At 42.2% G+C, this 6,943-nt stretch overlaps 1 pseudogene; it reads right to left on the bottom strand.

Moving 5' to 3' along the window:
* Positions 1–4,871: 4,871 nt before the first annotated feature.
* LOC127136351 (uncharacterized) lies at positions 4,872–6,449 on the bottom strand (annotated as a pseudogene).
* Positions 6,450–6,943: the final 494 nt, after the last annotated feature.

The raw sequence follows: 6,943 nt of genomic DNA, 5'->3' as shown, positions 1-6,943 counted from the left end.
TGAATGGCCTAGTGGAGAGAGGGTAGTTGCATAATATTAGGTGGGGAGGGTTCAATACTCATGTGTGTTGCTTTTTGCTTGTTATTTGATTTTATCTTCCTTTAGCATTTTTTATTCTTTTAGTATGTTGATTAATATCTTTTTATGTTTATTATACTCATGATTTCATTTGTTAATAATGCATAGTTGTTGTATTTTAGTTTAGTTCAAAACCATTTTTTTAAACTATAAAAATCATACTTTTCTCGATTTAATATCGAGCCCATTTTTACACCCTTGTAAGTCGATTGCTTTTTAAGCATCGCCGTCGACCTCACATAGCTTACTCTTGGGCTTTCTTACAATGAGCCGGTTCCTTTGCACTTACACTCATACATTGTTTAATGCTTTATTATTTCATTCTTTGATTATTTGATTCGATTATATACTTGTTTATATCTTACTTGTTTGATTAACTGTGGCCTACTTGTATGGTGTTTGAGGCATAAATTTATATTGCTTGATTGCCATGTCAACCCCCATTCATAACAAATGTATCCCTCTCCCATGAAATGTGTAAAATTTACTCTTTCATTCTTTATTCACCTGTTAATACAAGAATTAAAATGAACATTCGATAACCATTTCAAAACAAGATCAAAACCTCGATCCAACGTCGAGTAATCATTTTTCAAAACCTAACAGAACCAGCACGTATTCATCCACCCTTTTGTAAGTCGATTGCTTTATGCATCGCCATCAACCTTGTAAGCCGATTGCTTTATGCATCGCCATCAACCTTGTAAGTCGATTGCTTCATGCATCGCCATCTACCTTTATCCCTAACACTTCTCCTTGCTCCATTCGTCGATTCTTGCTCCGATTAGGTAGCACCCATTAGATAGAACCCTTTGCATGATAACATAGGTAGGATTCCCATATCCTTTTTTGTATGATAACATAGGTAGGATTCCCATATCCTTTTGGATGATAACATAGGTAGAATTCCCATATTCTTTGCATGCTAACATTAGGTAGATATCCCCATTTGTAAATCCTAACACTTAAGTACATATTGCATGACAACTCTAGGGCAGAGCTTCCCCCACTTCTAGACCTTTCCGAGCGTCTCCGATCTTGTGGCATGTGGTCCGTTCTATTGCAAAGAGGTAACTGCCTAAGACTCGATTCAGCGAGCTGCGACACCTACTGCCAGGACGTGAACACATTGCCCACTCTCCTTTGACACAACTGGTGTCCTCCTTTCTAAGTCCATATTCAGATGGCAACCCCCTATGTAGGGGAACTACATCGCCCTGATCCTTGTTCCAGACGAGGTATGTAGGCAGGTGGTCGTGCGAGACCACTCCGGGCACCTTTCTTTTTCTTTTGTGTGTGTTTTGGTTCGGATGCTGATGTAAGTCCAGTGATTGGTAGTCGGGCTCCACGTTTGCCCTTTTGTGTGTGTTTTGGTTCGGATGCTGATGTAAGTCCAGTGATTGGCAGTCGGGCTCCATGTTTGCCCTTTTTTGTGTGTTTTGGTTCGGATGCTGATGTAAGTCCAGTGATTGGCATTCAGGCTCCATGTTTGCCTGCTTGTGTGTTTGTTTGTTTGGCGTGCGTGTAGCCGAACTACGTCAACTCTGATTCTCATGTTCAGATGAGATACGTAGGCATAAGATGCGATGTCTTGCCGAGTTTGACTAACAACTAACAACTAATCCTTGTTTGCTTTCGCCCTCGTTGCGATCCTTTCTCTCGCCCTCGTTGCGATCGAGACTTTCCCTTTCTCTTGCCCTAGTTGCAATCGAGACCTTTGTTCCCGTAGTTAGTTGAACTACGTTTTGCTCTGATTCTCATTCCAGATGAGATACGTAGGCATAAGACGCGATGTCTTAGCGAGCACACTTATCTTTCACCCATAGGTAGCCGAGCTACGAAGACTCTGATTCTCATATTCAGATGAGATACGTATGCAGTGGATGCGACATCCGTGCGAGTCATTTTCTTTGACCCCTTCTTTTAGTAAATAGTACATTAGATAAACATACACCCTTTAGACAAGAAACAAACAAGAGTGGATCCCGTAGAGTACTACGGATGCGTAGGGGTGCTAATACCTTCCCTTCGCATAATCGACTCCCGAACCCAAGATTTGGTTGCGAGACCTAGTCTTTTCCTTTCCTTTCTCCAGGTTTACTTCGAGCGTTTCCTTTCCCTCCTTTGGGATAAATAACGCACGGTGGCGACTCTTCTGTCATTTTCTTTCGCCGGTTGTTTTTTCGCACCTCTGTATTTTTTCGGGTTGCGACACAAACAAAATTGTTTCCTCTAGAAACGCTGAAGATTCAGTCCAAAAATCCACTAAGTCTTGTGGTCCTGATGAAATTGCATCGAAGAAGTCTTTCGACCTCTTTTTTGATCTTTGAGAGGATCTCTGGGGCGAATCTCCTTGGAGTCTACTTGATGGGCTTCTTGCCATCCTTGATAGGCAGCTTCAATTCGATCAGTTCCCTCTTCAAACCAGGCATCTCGTCGTAGTCGTAAGCAAAGCAGTCTTTGTTTTCTCTTAGCAGTTCAATTACTCTTACTTTCAACTTGGGGTCCAGTTTAGTGTTGATGTACGTGATTCTATTTGTGCTCCCATCTCCAAGATCAATTTCTTCAAGGGGATCTTGCGCTAACATCTTCGCACTCGACGTCACTAGATCTTTTTCGAATCCCAGAGGCTCTTCGTCATAGATGGAATCTAACCTCTAGTCTGTTAATTCCATAGGCACCTGTTCGTCAGGGGGTTTTGGTTTAAAGTACTCCTCAGGTCCTACATTATAAATTTCACCATATGTGGCTTCGTCAGCCATGTTAGTTATATCAGTTTCGAGAGCCGCTTTTCTTTTATTCTCAGCCATGTAGGCCGAAATCTTTTCGAAAAAAGAAGACTCAGGCATAATCCAGGTCTTCATCCCAGCCTGTTGGCTGTACTTCAGATGATTCCCCTTCTTCTGGGTCCCCCATAATTTCCCTATCCCACTGAAAGCCATTGGGATGTAGAGTCAAGAAATACAAAGTATTTTTATTTGGGGAGTAGATGTCTTCAGCTGGGTGGCATGGTCCTATATGAGCCAAGTTCCTGTCGAAGTTCTTCTTATCTACATGGTTCACTTCCGCAATGAAGTAACTTGGGTCAGCTTCAACATTTTCTACTACACCGTCTTCTCTCCAGATGGATACCCTCTGATGCATGGTCGAAGGAACTACCCCTATTCCATGGATCCATTCCCTTCCTAGCAGCAAGTTGTAATTCGCCTCCGCAGGTATCACCATGAACATTGTTGGTCTTGTGATTGATCCAACAGTCAGATCTACTTGTATGACACCTAGAGTCTGCCCTATCTTACCCTCATAGTTCGACAATACCATATTGTGAGGTTTAACATCAGTATCGAACATACCTATCTTTTTTAACATGATCTGAGGCATCAGATTGACTGTTGCTCCTCCGTCCACCAAAACTTTGTTCACCCCCACATGTTCAACTTTAGCTCTAATGTATAGGGGCTTGAGATGGTTCTGCATCCCTTGGTGAGGCCTTTCAAAAAGAGCATTCTTCTCTTCGACAACGCCGTTGTTGAGAACATAGTAACACACAGGTTTATGCTTCTCCATCTCCACAGCATCTGCTTCCTTATTGTCTTCAATCTCCGTCTCCTGATTATATTCGTATGGCAGAACTGATACCACATTGCAATTTATATTAATAGATGACACTCCGTCGGACTCAAAGTCGTCAGTGAGCATTTCTTCCTCCCTTATTTGTTCCTCCTGAACTTTCTGATTTGTGTTTTTGTTTTCAGATGAAAACAACTTCCTTCCTACAGGGGGTTTGGTCGAATTTGTAACATTTGAGGGGACCTTGATGTTGCTGGATTCTCCAATCTCCCTCGAAGTCATCTCTCTTTCAGCCTTCCTCAACCTTTGGTGTCTTCTCCACTGGGACCTTGACATGGGATTCTTTCCTTTGTAGTTCTCCAGTCTTATAGCCTCTCTCTTAGATGCCTGGAACTGTTTTCTATAAGCCAAAGAGGTTCTTCCTCCATCCTTAAAACTTTTCCACTTTCCCTTCTTCGACCCCACCTGAGTCCATTTGTCCTCAGGGACTTCTGTCAGAAGCTTAAACGTAACTCTTTTCGCCCTTGGGTGATGGTTGTCTTGCCTCCTAGGAACTCCCCTCTTGTCGAATATGTACATATTCGGGTTACCTCCGTGTCCATCCCACCCTTGGTTAGATGGAATTCTCTCGAACGCTTCAGCCAATTCCCTGTTGTAAACTGCCCCACATTTGGGACACATCAAGCATTCTGTTTCGTACTTGTAGCAACGCACAATAAAACCAATAATGCTTTCTCCAGGCTTGGGATACACCTTCAGTAGTTGGCTTTCCTTTCTCCAATTTCTCTCAGTCTTAGTTCGTTGCCATCTTTCATAGTCATCAGCCACCCTTCGACACATCATGATGCTACACCTTGGGCACAACAACATGTCAGAATTTCTTTTGTGACACCTCCAAAGGTATTCACGTAGGCTCTCATTGGCTTTGGGATAGCCAAACTGCATTCCCTCTTGCTCTATCTTCAAACACCTCTCCACTTCCTCCTCCATCTCTGGGGGGGGGGGGGTTCAGATCCACCATGTTGACACCTAGATTGGCGCCATCAACGATTGAAATTTCCTCAAATTTCTTCCTCAGTAGCCTCAGTTGCCTTCCCATTAAGACCTTCAGTGGCCTTTGGTTCGACATCAGCAATTTGTTCACCTTCGATAGAAATTCCAAAGGGAACATCATTATTTAGGCCATCAGTAGCCTGCTTTCCAACTAGCACATAGCCTTCAATTCATGTTTCCTTCACAGCCTCCATTTCCACCATGTCAATCATGTTGATTTCGACAGGTTCAGCATAATTTGTGTCAGCAATGTTGAGGGGGTCAACGTCAACCTTCATCTGGTTTCTCCCCCTGTCAGCGAACTTGAGGCGACCATCCTAAATTGCATTCTGAATAAGATCCCTAAAAAGAAAGCATTGTGAGGTTTTATGGCCTAAAAAATTGTGATATTTACAGAAGCCTCTTTTATTCCGTTGTTCTAACGGAGGAATTTTGGTATTAGGAGGCACTATCATTTGACCATCTTTTACTAATAAATCGAAGATTTCATCATATTTGGTAACATCAAATGTGTAAGTCTTTTTAGGAAATCTATCATTCTTTTCAGTTTCGACAGGGTTCCTGCCATTCGAAGGTGTAAGTAATTTACAAGCATAAGGTGGTGCTTCTTTTAATTCAGCAAAATCTACTTCGAATTCCTCGAGACCATAAGGGTCATTAGAGATTTCAGACTCCTCATCTTCGACTTCGACATAAGCAACCTTTTCTTTCTTATAATTCTTATTCGCTCTGGTTTTTTCGGCTTTTAAACGTTCGACCTGTCGAACCCTGTCTGCTAATTGGGCCATATCTCTTAGATACTGGGTATCTAACTTTTTCCTAATGGAATAGTCTAACCCTCCAGCGGCCATTTCGACCAATTCATGTTCAGGCACTACTCTAAAGCATCTAGATTTCAACAAACGGAACCTATTCAGATAATCATCTATAGGTTCAGTGAATTTTCTTTTAATACTGGCTAATTCCTTAAGACTTGTCTTAGTTAGGCCCATGTAGAATTGTTCATGAAATAATCTCTCCAAATGAGGCCAAGTATCTATGGAATTTGGTGCCAAAGTTGTAAACCACGTGAAGGCATTCTTCGTTAAAGAACTAGGGAAATATTTCATTCTTAGGTTCTCACTGTTCGCCAAATCCCCTGCCTCAGTCATGTATCTGGCTATGTGTTCTATAGTGGATTCACTAGTGTCCCCTGAGAATTTGGTGAACTTAGGGATTTTACAACCCCTTGGTAATTCAGTTTGTAGGACGTATTCTGATAAAGGAGAGGTATAATTTGGTCGTCGAAGTCCTGTATTCAGACCATTCTGGGCCATGATTCTCTCTATCATAGTAGTTAAGTTATTTTCCATCATGTTTTCTTGCCTAACCCTATGAATTACTTCGTCTACATCCTGGTCTCTATTAACCATCATTACTCTCCTAGGTTGTTCTTCAAGGACTTCCTGTCGAACTGGCTGTTGTTCTAATCTTGCCCCCATGACCCTTTCGTCAAGCGCTTGTCTAGGTGGTCGAACCTGATTTATAGTTGGTTCTTCTTCCTGGATTATAACTTAGTTTGGTCTGCGTCGAACAGAGGACTGAGGGGAGCCTAGGAAATCTGCTATGCGTCCCATCTCCGCTGACAGTTGTTGGTATGTTTGGGCATTATCATTGTTAGTCCTATTTACATTCTGTATTAGGGGAGAAAAAATGGTATTCATTTCTCTGGCAAGAACTCCTACCATATCATGGTTACTAGCATCCATTTGTTGTCTAAAGGCTGCCTGGTTATTCGTTGTAAGGGTAGGTAATAGGGTGGATAATCCTTGTGATTGGGTATTTCGACCTACATGGTTCATGCCAGAACCAAAATTTTGAATTGGCGAAACAACCGTATTATGGGGTTGAGTATATATGGAAGTATTATTTTGAAGTCCTGCCATGGAAGTAGATGGCATTCCATATGGGTATTCTCTCCAAGGCCTAAAATTCTCAAATCTCGGTGGCCTAGGGGTAGTAGGTGTTGGTTGGGTTCCGATAATTGTCGAAAACGGGCAAGGGATTAAACTTGCAGAAATGTCTGCTACGCTTGACATAATAGGCATTTTTGTCGAATTATTTAAGGCCATGGATCCAGATGTTGGTATGGCCTGTGTACTAGGGATCTCAGTGGATGCATCAATCGAACTTGTTCCGACTGTGCCTGTTCCCTGGGGAGGAAATTGTTCCCCTTGACTGGTTTTATTAACCATCTTTTTTG

Source organism: Lathyrus oleraceus, chromosome 4 (genome assembly GCF_024323335.1).
Source record: "Lathyrus oleraceus cultivar Zhongwan6 chromosome 4, CAAS_Psat_ZW6_1.0, whole genome shotgun sequence".
NCBI lineage: Eukaryota > Viridiplantae > Streptophyta > Magnoliopsida > Fabales > Fabaceae > Lathyrus > Lathyrus oleraceus.
This window is presented reverse-complemented; position numbering and strand designations above follow the sequence as displayed.